This window comes from Prionailurus bengalensis, chromosome B1 (genome assembly GCF_016509475.1).
Source record: "Prionailurus bengalensis isolate Pbe53 chromosome B1, Fcat_Pben_1.1_paternal_pri, whole genome shotgun sequence".
NCBI classification, from domain to species: Eukaryota; Metazoa; Chordata; class Mammalia; order Carnivora; family Felidae; genus Prionailurus; species Prionailurus bengalensis.
Window position 1 is genome coordinate 29,287,825 of NC_057344.1, and position 15,300 is coordinate 29,303,124.

A 15,300-nucleotide genomic window follows, 5' to 3' on the forward strand; every position below is an offset into this window, starting at 1 on the left:
TCCACCACCTCCTCTCAACCCATTCCCTGCTTATAGAGGAAGTCAACTTCCTCTGAAAAGTTCCCTCAGCTCATCCGGAACTTTTCAGAATGGTCTCTCGATTGTGCCCAGCAATGATACTGCTCACTTTACAGGCATACTTCATTTTATTGTGCTTCACTTTATTGCATTTTGCAGACATTGTGGTTTTTTTTTTTAATAAGCAGAAGGTTTGTGGCAGCCCCATGCTAAGCAGATCTATTGGCGCCATTTTCCAACAGCGTTTGCTCACTTTGTGTCTCTGTGCCACAGCGTGGTAATTCTCAAAACATTTCAAATATTTTTATCATCATATTTTACATGATGATTCTGTGATCAGTAATCTTTGATTATCACTTTTATGACTGTTTTGGGGCTACATGAACTGTGCCTGTATAAGACAAACTTAATCTGTTCAGAGTGTTCTGACTGGTCATTCTCCATCTCACTGTCTGTCCTCAGGCTCCCTGTTCTCTGAAACTTAATGATATTGAAATGAGGTCAGTTAATAACCCTGTCCTGGCCTCTAAGTGTTTAAGTGAAAGGAAGAGACACATGTCTCTCACTTTAAATCAGAAGCTACAAATTATTAAGGTTAGTGAGAAACGCTTGGCAAAAGCTGAAATAGGCCCAGAGCTAGGCCTCTTGCACCAAACAGCTAGACAAGTTGTGAATGCAAAGGAAGAGTTCTTGAAGGAAATTAAAAGTGCCACTCCACTGAACACATGAAAGATAAGAAACCAAAACTGCCTTCTTGCTGATGTGGAGAAAGTTTTAGTGGTCTGGATACAATATCAAACCAGCTACAACATTCCCTTGGGCCAGAGCCTAATCCAGAGCACAGCCGTAACTCTCTTCAATTCTACAAAGGCTAAGAAAGGTGAGGAAGCTGCAGAAGAAAAGTTGGAAGATAGCAGAGGTTGGTTCATGAGGTTTAAGGAAAGGAGCCATCTCCATAACATAAAAGTACAAAGTGAAGCAGTGAGTGCTGATGTAGAAGCTGCAGCAAGTTATCCAGAAGATCCAGCTGAGATAATTCATGAAGGTGGCTAAACTCAACAACAGATATTCAATGTAGATGAAACAGCCTTCTATTTGAAGAAAATACCATCTAAGACTTACATAGCTAGAGAAGCTAGTGCCTCCTTTCAAAGCTTCAATGGTCAGGTCAGCTTTCTTGTTAGGAGCTAACACAACTGGTAACTTTAAGCTGAAGCGAGTGCTCATTGACCATTCTGAAAATCTAGAAGTCTTTAAGAATTGTTCTAAATCCACTCTTCCTGTACTCTGTCAATGGAACAACAAAGCCTGGATGACAGTACATCTGTTTACAACATGGTTTACTGAATATTTTAAGCCCACTGTTGAAACTTGCTCAGAAAAAAAGATTTCTTTCAAAATATGACTGCTCATTGATACTCTACCTGGTCAAGAGCTCTAACAGAGATGTGCAATGAGATTAATATTGTCTTCATGCCTGTTAAAAGAATATCTGTTCTTCAACCCATAGATGAAGGAGTAATTTTGACTTTCAAGTCTTATTAAGAAATATATTTCATAAGGCTACAGCTCCCATAGATATTGATTCCTCTGGTTGATCTGGGAAGTGTAAATTGAAAACTTTCTGGAAAGGATTCACCATTCTAGATGCCACTAAGAACATTTGTGGCATGAGAAGAACATTTTTTTCATGGGAGGAGGTCAAAATATCAACACAGGAGTTTGGAAGAAGTTGATTTCAACCCCCATGGAGGAGTCTGAGGGGTTCCAGACTTCAGTGGAGGAAGTCACTGCAGATGTGGTGGAAACAGCAAGAGAACTAGGATTAGAAGGAGAGCCTGAAGATGGGATTGAACTGTTGGAATCTCATGATCAAACTTGATTGGATGAGCAGTTGCTTCTTGTGGATGAACAAAGAAGGTTGTTCTTGAGATGGAATCTACTTCTGGTGAAGTTGCTGTGAAGACCATTGAAATGACAACAAAGGATTTAGAATATGATGTAAATTTAGTTGATGAAGCAGCAGCTGGGTTTGAGAAGATTGGCTCCATTTTTGAAAGAAGTTCTGTGGGTAAAATGATATCAATAGCATTGCATGCTGCAGAGAAATCATTCGTGATGGGAAGGGTCAATGGATGTGGCAAAACTTCATTGTCTCATTTTAGGAGATGACCACAACTACCCCAGCCTTCAGCCACCATGATCATTCAACAGCCATCAGCTATGAGGCAGGACCCTCCACCAGCAAAAAACATTATGTCTCACTGAAGGCCGATGATGGTTAGCATATTTTTAGCAATCAAGTATATTTTAATTAAGGTATGTACATTTTTTGAGACATAATGCTGTTGCACATTTAATAGACTACAGTTATGTTTATGTAACTTTTATATGCACTGGGAAACCAAAAAAGTCATTTAACTCACTTTATTGCCATATTCGCTTTATGGTGGTGGTCTTGGAACCACGCCTGTCAGATTTCCGAGATGTGCCTGTGCTACTTCTGCCTTCTCACTTAGCTCTCACTTGGTTGTGCTGGTCCTGCCCTCCCTGTGAATTTTGCTGTTTCTGCTGTGGGTACGGTGCACTGATGTTCCCGAAGCACAGTCCTTCAGGTGCTCTCTCTGTGAAAGGTTGCCCTTTATGCCCTCCAGCCTCGTAGTTCTGAATTCAGCCCCTTCAGCATGCCACTGTCACCCTTCCCTTCACCAGGGCATGTGAAGAGGAGACTGGGAAATTTCTTTATCTCTTCTCTGTCTTCACCATTTTTCTGACCTCCTCATGCCACAAACAAGCAAACCAAAAAACTCATTTTCTTCCTTTACTCAAAACATTAAAACCACCATGCATATTATTGCACACAAAAGGATACCTGTCAGGGACACCTACAAGCCAATGACAAACACATTTGTCCTCAGTTGGAAACCTGGCAACACAACACTGCCTCCATTGACTACAGTCAGCCAGTTGAGTGTTTCTATTTGCAAAATCAATCTCAGGATCATTTCCTGAAGATTCAGAGAGCATTCCTGTGGGGGACACTGGAATGAATATGGATCAAAAGCAGAAATGGCATCTTCTCAATGCATTGTATTTAGAACAGCTTGTACTTCAGAGGTCTTTTGTTTTGCCTTCATTTTTTCAAATTAATGAAGATCCAGCTCATTATTTTCCAGGACTAAATATTTGTTCACTATATTTAAACAAATAAATACTGGGTGCCCTGGCAATTAGCAGTGGACATTTGACTGCAAATGGAAGGGAGCTGATTGTGACACGGTGTGGAGATGAGGAGTCTTCGATTTAATCCTGCACCCAGATTCCCAGACAGTAAAAAATGACACCCTCTCTAGAAACCCAACGCTGTACATTCATAGGTCTGTACAGGACCAGAGGTAGCACGGGATGTTACTACTTGGAGTCACTTGATTTAATCGCCAATTCCAAGAATGGTATTTAGAGGATGATTGAGAACATGAGCATCTTATTAATATCAAACATGTTCCTTCCCTGACTTGCTGCTGAGCCCTTCACTCTCCAGCACACTCAGATATTTTCCCGTGTCTCATTTTCACTAAATTTGAAAAACAAAAGCTGGAACAAAGACCATCTCATTATTTAATCATAATTTCTTAAATAAATACCATAGTTATTACTCCTATTTAGAATAACCAGGAGTATAATTATGCCTCCTTCCAAAGAGATAGATTTTCATTTACAAGAAAATTTTTGGAAATCCTCTGCTCATTTATCAAGCTGGAAGTTTTGATGAATAAATCAGAATAAAAAATGGTTTTTTTTTAGTTTGCTTTAACTCTGTGAAAATTTAATGAACTGATCTGGCTCATAAGGTATGTAAACATGAATATATGTATTTCATTCTTCCATAAAATTTTGGCAACAACGCAGATACAAAAGGCTTAATTCACTCTTTCTTTGCTGCCTCAATTAGAGACTTTAAGCCTATTCCTTCAAGCTGCCACTGCATGAGTCATATCAGGAAATATGAGGAAATCAACATCCTGAAATAACTTGAACTGGGGTTTGGTTAATGGTAAGATGGAGCGGTATCTCACAAAATGAAAGCCTTTTATTAACTGAAGAAAAGAAAACCACTATTGGGCTAGAACTCTTTAAGGAGCTTGAGAAGGATAGCTTCCCCACTTTGGTTGTGGATGTGTCCATGCTGAGAAAAACTGACTCTGCCTAGATCAGATGGCAGGACCTGCTCATTTCCTGCATTTGCTATCACTAACATTTCATTCCCAATTTCATATCTGCTGATTGGTTTCATATCCTCCTCCCTCTTCTCTTCCTGTTAAAATTGGAGCCATTTTTCTTTTTTAATTTTTTTTTTCAACGTTTATTTATTTTTGGGACAGAGAGAGACAGAGCATGAACGGGGGAGGGGCAGAGAGAGAGGGAGACACAGAATCGGAAACAGGCTCCAGGCTCTGAGCCATCAGCCCAGAGCCCGACGCGGGGCTCGAACTCACGGACCGCGAGATCGTGACCTGGCTGAAGTCGGACGCTTAACCGACTGCGCCACCCAGGCGCCCCTGGAGCCATTTTTCAAGATTTAGCTCAGGTCTTCCCTCTGAAGCCTTTTCTGACCCTCCTGGCTTGATTGAATCTCTTCTTCCTCTTACCTCCAAATAGCATTTCTAATCTGTACTAGTCATTTGACCCTTAATCATATGCTACTTAATATAGTTCATTGCATTTTCAAACCTATTTGTCTGATCTCCTCAGCTAGATTAAAAAATCTTTTAAGGCAGGGCTGTTGCTTTATGCTTATATGGCCCAATGGCTTGTATAAGGGAAACTGTTATGTGTTCATCATCTGGAAACATAGGCCATAATCCTTTTGCACCAGGAGGCCTAGTTTCATTGGGATATAAATGTATACATGAGGTCTATTCTAATTCATGCTGTTATAGATATGGTCCTGTGGTTAGGCAAACCTAAGTGCAAATCCTAGATCCACCACTTATTAAATGTGAACGTGGACAAGTTTCTTAATTTCTTTAAGCATCAATTTGCTCACCTGGAAAAAAAGGAAATAAAATTGTTGGAAGGAGGAAATTAGATAATGTCTATGAAGCACTTAGCATGGTTCCTGGCATGTAGTCAGCACTAAATAATGGCAATTTACTATTAGAAGTGGCATTGGTGTTGAAGCATGGTGACTGCACAGGTCAGTGAGGAAGGAGGGTTGCTTGGGGAGTTGTGGAGCTCATCAGCCAGTGTCAGAACTCACAGTGTCAACACAGTGGGGTGAACTCACACTTGATGTTAGTCACTGTCAGGGAGGGAGGCCAAGTGTAAATGATCCCCATACCAGCATGAGTTCCTAGCAGTACCAATGCTAGAAGTTCAGCATCTGACCAGTACTGGCTTGGGGTGGTCTTTTTTGTTTGGATTAAGGCTTTGGACAGCATCTGGAATTTCTGAAACAGGACCCGTTTTTCTGAAAAAGCAGATTGGGGAAGGGATGGGCAGGGATTCAGGTGCCTAGTCAAGCAGATAAGGGTTTACTATTTTGTTTGTTTAATGGTAATACTACTTCTTCCAGCAACTGCCTGAAGTGTTTCTTTCTCTCCCTCTTGTTTGCAAAGTCATCCATCATCATTATTCCCATTTTATCTTCATTCTTTCCACCAAGCCAGTGGAGAGGGCTTCCTTTCCCACAGCTCCACCCAAATATCTCCCACCTAGACCATTAATGACCTTATTTCTGGTTCCATGGACTCATCCTTCATCACTCAACAGCTTTGGACTCAATTAATTATGTTCTTATTCCTGAATTTTTGGCTGCTGTCAGACTCTTCAAACTCTCTTGGTATTTCTTTTTCCTTGTCTTCTCCTGCACAGTATTTTTCCAGGTTCTTCTCTCCTGATCTGTTTGTATTTCTCAACATTCTTAGTCCCTTTAATTTCTAACTCTGCACATTGTGCTGTAATGATCTTGCCTTACCCTACCAAGTAATGCTCTCAACTTCACTAACCACCTTTGTCTGAAGGCTTCTAAACCCTAGTGTTAGTCCACATCTTTTCCCTGAGCTCTGACCTATAAGTCCAGTTGACTACCAGCCATCTCCAACAGTATTCAAAACATAGCACTTCACTTCCCAGCTCTCCAGAGTTTTCTTTCTCCCATGTTCCTTCTTTCGGGGAACAAAATCACCACCCACTCTGTTGTTATTCAAGTTAAACAAATGTGCATCCTCCTTGACATCTCATTTCCTATATCTGATTAACCACCATATTCCAACTCAAGCTTCCGGAACCTATATTTTCCTTCTGGGTAGATATGTCTTGTTTTGTCTTCCATCTGCAAATATATGGATTAGAGTGCTTACTTAAAAACTATTCTTTTGTTTTTCTTTCCATCTACCTGTAACCACATAGCTAAATCGATTTTGCCACTTTCCTTTATGTGTGGATTTAGAGAATGCACCCACAAAAGAGCTTCAGTGTATTGATAGTATATAATCAGAGACTCTAATTTTTTTCCCATGGTAAGCCAAATCTATTGTTTGTTAATAACAGTAAATAATGGTAAATAAACTAGACATCATTTGTGTTACAGGCACTGGTGTGCAAGTTGATTATAATCCCAATATCTGTGGAGATTATACCAGTACTATTTGCAGTACTATGACTCAAAGTATTGCTCACAATAAATTTTTGTTTATTGATATAGAAATTGCATATAATTTAGTAAGTCAAATAGTGTTACAAGCTTATAATGAGAATGTCAGGCAGAGCACTGGATTTCAATGCCAAAAGTGGAGTACCCCACACCAGTTACCGAGCCCAGGGGAGGACTCCCGACCCTTCTGCCACCTGCCTCTTGGTATCAGAGTTGCCAGGGAAAACATAATGCAGTAAAGCGCTAGATAGAACGATGCTTTACTCATACAGGGGAGAAATTGGCCAAGACTCAGCCTCAGTAGTGCACTATGTGGTCACGTTATCTCTTGGTGAGGAAGTGTTCCAGGCTCAGGGTTTATTTGTATGCAATGGATTGGGGGTCAAAAGATTACACATGTGAGACTGCCTTCCCCAACAAAAGCAACATCCCTTGAACTCGGTCCTCCGAAACTCAATTTTTCATTTCCCAGAGGTAGCCATTTTCAGCTTCTTCAGTGGTTTCTTCTAGTGTTGCCTCTATGTATCTAAAAATGCTTATGCTGTGAATTCTTGATTTTAAGCTTCAGGTTTTATTTGTTGATGCCTTATTTTGAGAGTTTTGCTTTCTCATCTCCTTCCTGCTTCCCTGTCCCCCCGACTACTAATATATATTTGTATCATAATCCTCCTAATATATTTGTATCATAATCCTCCTAATATATTTGTATCATAATTTCCATTTTATTTTAAGCTTATTCATTTTTGAGAGGGGAGGTAAAGAGAGAGGGGGGCAGAGAATCTGAAGCAGGCTCATGCTATCAACAATACAAAGCGGGGCTCAAATCAACAAACTGTGAGATCATGACCTGAGCCAAAGTCAGAGGCATAACTAACTGAGCCACCTAGGCACCCCCATTATTTCCATTTTGTTTATTTATTTAAAAAATTAAATTTTTTTAACGTTTATTTTTGAGACAGAGAGAGACAGGGCATGAACGGGGGAGGGGCAGAGAGAGAGGGAGACACAGATTCGGAAGCAGGCTCCAGGCTCTGAGCCATCAGCCCAGAGCCCAATGCGGGGCTCAAACTCACGGACTGCGAGATCATGACCTGAGTTGAAGTCGGATGCTTAACTGACTGAGCCACCCAGGCACCCCTATTTATTTATTACAAAAAAATTTTAATGTTTATTTTTGGAAGAGAGAAAAAGAGACGGAGTGTGAGTGGGGGAAGGGCAGAGAGAAAGAGGGAGACATAGAATCAGAAGCAGGCTCCAGGGTACGAGCTGTCAGCCCAGAGCCTGATGCAGAGACTCGAGCTCACAAACTGGGAGACCATGACCTGAGTTGAAGTCAGACGTTAACCAACTGAGACACCGAGGTGTCCCCATAATTTCCATTTTGAATGAACGCTTATAATTTTTATTATTGTGACTATGGTATAGTGGAGCCCTGTAATGTACTATATTATGTTTTCTTTTTGCTGCAAGTGTTTTTGTTTTCCCTGGTGTTAAATTTTCTTATTTTAATATGTTTTCTTTTTATCTGTTACTAAATCAACCAAATGCTTTGCATGACAACTATAAACATCTAGGCTGCCTGCATGGCTCAGTCAGTTGAGCTCCCAGCTCTTCATTTCTGCTCAGAATGATCGCATGGTTCCTGTATTCAAGACCCACATTGCATCTGGCTCTGAGCTGACAGCATGAAGCCTGCTTCAGATTCTCTGTTTCCCTTTCTCTCTGCCCCTTCCCCGCTTGAGTTCTCTCTCAAAAATAAATAAACATTAAAAAATAAAAAAAAAGGACTATAAACATCTTCTCACCTGGTCAGGTTCATTTTTTTTCTTGCAGAATTCCTTGTGGAACCCTCTCTCCTACTCTAATTTTAACTGGTTACATTCTAAGCCTGCCCCAGAGCTGTTTTCGTGGGCACTTCCCTTCACTATTTTGGGGAATTCTCTCTGTCTTTCTCTCTCTCTATTTTTTTTAATATTTATTTATTCTTGAGAGAGAGAGAGAGACAGAACGCAAGCAGGGGAAGATCAGAGAGAGGGAGACAAAGAATCCGAAGCAGGCTCCAGGCTCCAAACTGTCAGCACAGAGCCTGACATGGGGCTTGAAACCACAAACCGCGAGATCATGACCCAAGCCAAAGTCAGATGCTCAACCAACTGAGCCACCCAGGCACCGCTCTCTGCCTTTCTTTTTGATGCATTTTAGGATTACTGGATTTCTTGATAACTGTTTCTTAGATTACACTTCATTTTGGTGGAGCACATTCTCCAACAGCTTTCTGAAAATGGAGTCAAAGAAAATAATATTTTGGAGGGACTTGAATGACTGAAACTATGTATTCTATTATCATATTTGATTAATAATTTTGCATGATATTGAATTTTAAATAAAAAATTATTTTCTCCCTAACAATTCCAAGGTACTTTCTCATTGTTTTCTATTTCTAGTATTGCTTCTGAGAAGTTTAATGATTCTTGGATTCCTAATTTTCATAGATGATTTTTTTTTTTCTCTGAAACTTTGAGATCTTTCTCTTTGACATTCTGAAGTTTCACAATAATGTGCTGTGGTGTGAGTCTTTCTCATTTGCTTTTGTGAGCCCCGAGAGGGCCATTTAAATCTGGCAACTCACATCCTCATTCTGGAAAATATTTTTATATTATTTCTTTCATAATTTTTTTCTCCTCTGTTTTCTTACTATTCTTGGTCTTTTTATTCTATCTTCTGGGTTATGTTTAAAATTTTATTTTTCAACCTATCTCTTAATTTTTTAACATTTGCTGTTATATTTTTAATTTCAAAGGATCTTTTTTCACTCATTCATTCATTCATCAGCACCATTGAACCATCACGATATGCCAGAGACCCTTAGAGGTGCTAAAGATAAGCACAATTCTCTGCCATTGAGGACCTTATCTTCTCAGGGCTGAAGCCAGACAGGGATTGTAAATACCAAGAGATGAGTGGTGCCACATTTTAAAAAGGAGAGTCAGGGTTTTTAAGCAGAAATTTAAGGGAGATACAGATATTTTTATTTTCTGAAATCTTTTTTTTTAATATAGTCATCTTTTCTAATTTTTTTTAATGTTTTATTTTTGAGAGTGAGCATGAGCAGGGGAGGGGCAGAAAGAGAGGGAGACACAGAATCTGAAGCAGGCTCCATGCTCCGAGCTGTCAACACAGCCTGACGTGGGGCTCGAACCCACAAACCATGAGATTATGACCTGAGCCTAAGTTGGACACTTGAGCCACCCAGATGCCCTATAGTCAGTCATCTCTTCTAATTCAAGGGTGTGAGTTTTTCCCCCTCATCACTTTCTTTTTTTTTTTTTTTTCAACGTTTATTTATTTTTGGGACAGAGAGAGACAGAGCATGAACGGGGAAGGGGCAGAGAGAGAGGGAGACACAGAGAGAGAGCATGAACGGGGAAGGGGCAGAGAGAGAGGGAGACACAGAATCGGAAACAGGCTCCAGGCTCTGAGCCATCAGCCCAGAGCCTGATGTGGGGCTCGAACTCACGGACTGCGAGATCATGACCTGGCTGAAGTCGGAGGCTTAACCAACTGCGCCACCCAGGCGCCCCTCCCCCTCATCACTTTCAAGATATTTACTATAGACTTTTTTGAAGTTTTCTTTTGGCCTTTACATATTCTAATTTCTCTTTCCTATGATTTCTATAATTTCACCCCCCCCCCCAGCTTTTTTAAAATTTGGTCTTTCATTTGGAAGCCCTGCCACAATGTTTGATGATTCTTGGCTGTTTATCATATTTATCAATGAGGTATGAAAACTGAATTGGAAGCACTATGTATATGTATGCGTCATGAAGATGGGTTGGTTTGTCAACTGTTGGGCCTTATCATGGATTAGGTGGACATGTAACTATTTCTTTAAGCTCTTTTTCTTGAACTGGCTAGTTTCTCCGAAGGGAGCTTTCTCCTGTTGAGACATAGGTACCTTATTGCCAACACTCTGGGGCCAAGTCAATATGTGGATTGTTGCTTAGTTCCCCTATATCTGATGGAGATTCTCTGTCACCTGCAGCTGTACCTACTGTCCTGGAGTCCAGAGCCTCTATAGTTCTATCTCTCCAGAGAAGAGTCTCCAGTTTTCTGTCAGTGTCGGGGAGGGACAGCTATCTGGCATTGTGGGTTTGAGAAGAAAATTACCGGTGTATAACTGATTTTTATACGTAGCCTGACTTTTGACCAGTACTCTGTTGTCAGCCCCAACCCACACTCATGTCTTGAGAATTATGGTTACTTCGTGGCTCTAGTTCCTGAACTGCTCAAGTGTTCTGAACCATGAGAGACTTTGCTCCCTTTTGACAGCTACCCCTCCCTGCAAAGCTACTGGGATTTTACTTGTCTCTTCTCTACTAATTTAATCACCATTCATCCATCCACACTTCATCTTCCAAAATTATGTCAACATTTTTCATCTACTGTTATTTCAGGACTCCTGTTTTTTGATTCATATGTTTGTACCTGTTCCTTTTACTTTACCTTTAATGGAGTTTGGTTAGGGAGAAAAGACTAATCTTCAAATTTATCCTATAATAATAATCTTAAAAAGGTGAAGCTGGATCATGTAATCTTCTAGTTTGAAAATCTTCCCATGGTCCACAGGATGAATATCACCTTTCATTTTCTCCTTGTTTTCGATCCGTGCACTTTGTAGCAACCATTGCTAATGATTTCATATTTCTCAGAAACTTTTCACATAACGAATGTCAATAAGTATTCATTTATTTGGATGCAATAGTAAATGGACTAAGATGGCCTTTGAATGTTCATGGCTGTTTTTAGTTCTGTTGCCTTATTCTCCTGGTGTATTTTTATCTTCTGTGCTAGTAGTAATATTGTTCAGATTTTAAGAAAACAATTCTTTTTTCTGGTCCTTGTTGGGTCAGTGTACGGACTTTGGTGGGAAGGAAGATTTTACTAGTCAAATGGCTCATAAATAGTTGAAATCTGAGCTCTTCTGCTAGATCCCAAGTCTTTCCATGATCCTGAGAGGACCAAAAAAGTAATGATTGATTTTGCTGAATTTGAAATGTTTCTTTCATGTATTTTTCATGTCTTTTTTGCTGCTTATTATAAAATCACATTTTTCATTATTTTAAAATCATCATTATTTCATGCTTCCTTCTGTGTGATTACCCTTGGAATTAGCAATGAGTAGTAGCAGGAGGGACACAGAAGGAAATGGATCATGGTGCTTAAATTGAGAAGAGTGTAAGCAGAGGAGAGAGGAAATGAAACCTAGGAGAATTGGTGGGCAGTCTCAGAAGGAAAGGGATGAGTAGGGAATGAGGACTTCTGAACTGGAAAAGGAAGTTACCAGCCAAGGAAATCTGGCTCCAGAGAACAATTTATTTTAATTTGCTTCCCTTTTGCTATTTCCTTAACTCAGTAATACTTGGCTTTTCACTGTTACTATGGAGGCATGGTAAGGAAACATAAACTTACTGGTATAAAACAAGAAAAAGCTTATTTATGTGGCAGAAAGACTGGAAAGATCACATTTACTTTCTTCTTACTTTAAGCTCTAATTCCCCATGATGCTTTCCTATGCCCAGAATATTTATTAAGAAAAAAACTTTCGTGATGACATGACAGTGTCATATCGACATTTGGAATTAAATGATCAGTGGGTAATATAAAAAAGGCCAGCGTATGGTAAATTTTGTAATATTTTAAGTCACATTGATGAGACACTTGATAAGAACACAATTTGCTTTCATTCTGGCATCATCGTTTGTTTTGAGTAAAGCTGGAAAACAAATAACATAATTTGCATAATGAAACCATTGAGAATAAACCTCTGTCATTCATCAGAGGTATCTGTACCATTTTGACTTACAGTTTAAATTCATTCACGTTTATTTCTCTTCTTACCCCAACTAAACAATGCTTCTGATTTATTCTTGCCAGTTAGTGTCATATAAAGTGTTCCACTAGGAGAAGAAACGATTTGTCAAGCAGAAACTATATTAAGTGAAACATTCTCTCTGATATGTTTTTAATTTGTTTTATTCCCATTTTGCTATTCTAATTTTCCCACCTGCCACTGGAGATAAGGGGCGGTTTCATTCTTATTCTCTTGGCTCACTAAGGCCATATGCTCATATCATCAAGGAGGGTCCACCTATCTCCAGCAGGAGGAATGGAAGTCAGCTCAGGAAGGGGGACCCTGCAGTGGGTCTCAGTCAAGAGGTCTGACCATCCACGAATCTGTTACTAGGCTTGGAGGCTCTTTATCTACATTGTTCCAGTGGCTGTGGGAAACTGTAAGAGAAGCACAAAACAGTGTTCTTCTCTAGGCTGATGAAACCTAGTGCTAATTTGGGCTCCTCTGAATACTTTATGTGCATCCTTTATCTTCTTACTCTTCTTTCCTTCCTCCTGCCACACGAGTTTTAAATATAGGATACAGGGACCCGCAAGAAGCCCTTGGGTAGAATTCAAGTGGTCTGTAAAAATTCCATCTTTTTAATTATTAATCACTAGCTGAAATTTAACAGTTCCTTCAATTATATATGTGGGCACAAACCACAGTGGTATTAAGAATATCTGTGACCTTATCACCAATAGAAATTACAGATATTCTCATATCACACTGCAGCTGTTGCAGATCTCTGGAAATGCCATTGATGCTTTGTCACTATTTTAAAATTAGAGTAGTTATTAGACCTGCAGACAGAGTTTGTTATTAAATATATTAGTATAGAAGCACATGCTATCATTAAATCATGATTTTTTTCTTTTGATATATTACAATTGTATTTTAATTATTGTCCTTTGTAAACCTAGGCATTTCCTTTTTTTTTTTTATGAAATTTATTGACAAATTGGTTTCCATACAACACCCAGTGCTCATCCCAAAAGGTGCCCTCCTCAATACCTATCACCCACCCTCTCCTCCCTCCCACCCCCCATCAACCCTCAGTTTGTTCTCAGTTTTTAACAGTCTCTTATGCTTTGGCTCTCTCCCACTCTAACCTCTTTTTTTTTTTTTTCCTTCCCCTCCCCTATGGGTTCCTGTTAAGTTTCTCAGGATCCACATAAGAGTGAAACCATATGGTATCTGTCTTTCTCTGTATGGCTTATTTCACTTAGCATCACACTCTCCAGTTCCATCCACGTTGCTACAAAAGGCCATATTTCATTTTTTCTCATTGCCACGTAATATTCCATTGTGTATATAAACCACAATTTCTTTATCCATTCATCAGTTGATGGACATTTAGGCTCTTTCCATAATTTGGCTATTGTTGAGAGTGCTGCTATGAACATTGGGGTACAAGTGGCCCTATGCATCAGTACTCCTGTATCCCTTGGATAAATTCCTAGCAGTGCTATTGCTGGGTCATAGGGTAGGTCTATTTTTAATTTTCTGAGGAACCTCCACACTGCTTTCCAGAGCGGCTGCACCAATTTGCATTCCCACCAACAGTGCAAGAGGGTTCCCGTTTCTCCACATCTTCTCCAGCATCTATAGTCTCCTGATTTGTTCATTTTGGCCACTCTGACTGGCGTGAGGTGATACCTGAGTGTGGTTTTGATTTGTATTTCCCTGATAAGGAGCGACGCTGAACATCTTTTCATGTGCCTGTTGGCCATCTGGATGTCTTCTTTAGAGAAGTGTCTATTCATGTTTTCTGCCCATTTCTTCACTGGGTTATTTGTTTTTCGGGTGTGGAGTTTGGTGAGCTCTTTATAGATTTTGGATACTAGCCCTTTGTCCGATATGTCATTTGCGAATATCTTTTCCCATTCCGTTGGTTGCCTTTTAGTTTTGTTGGTTGTTTCCTTTGCTGTGCAGATGCCTTTTATCTTCATAAGGTCCCAGTAATTCACTTTTGCTTTTAATTCCCTTGCCTTTGGGGATGTGTCGAGTAAGAGATTGCTACGGCTGAGGTCAGAGAGGTTTTTCCTGCTTTCTCCTCTAAGGTTTTGATGGTTTCCTGTCTCACATTTAGGTCCTTTATCCATTTTGAGTTTATTTTTGTGAATGGTGTGAGAAAGTGGTCTAGTTTCAACCTTCTGCATGTTGCTGTCCAGTTCTCCCAGCACCATTTGTTAAAGAGGCTGTCTTTTTTCCATTGGATGTTCTTTCCTGCTTTGTCAAAGATGAGTTGGCCATACGTTTATGGGTCTAGTTCTGGGGTTTCTATTCTATTCCATTGGTCTATGTGTCTGTTTTTGTGCCAGCATTTCCTTTTGTGTATTAAAAACATTGGCCTGAGAAGTGGTCCATAGACTTCACCAGCTAGCCAAAGGGACATGAACACACACAAAAAAAGGTAAAGAATCCTCTTTGGTTAACAGATTTGGTACTTCCTTTATTCCTTCATACTTTCAACAGAAAAAGAGGGGGAAAATGAAAAGAAGTTAAATTTATAGGTTTTATTTCAAATATTAAATTGGGAGCAGTTAACTGCATAGAGGCTTCTGAGTTATCAGAGGCTCTACATTTTTCCTTTATATATTCATTATGTTGCTAGTTGAGTTATCCAGTAACTGACCTTCACTATCTTGACAAATCTGTCTGCTGTTGTTTATCAATCTTTTCTCTAATCTGTTATCTTGTAACCTTGGGATACCACTTGACATCCCAGCCTCAC

At 39.7% G+C, this 15,300-nt stretch overlaps 1 pseudogene; it reads left to right on the forward strand.

Moving 5' to 3' along the window:
* The first annotated feature begins 513 nt into the window (after window positions 1–513).
* On the forward strand, window positions 514–2,383 carry LOC122468633 (annotated as a pseudogene).
* The last annotated feature ends 12,917 nt before the right edge of the window (window positions 2,384–15,300 follow it).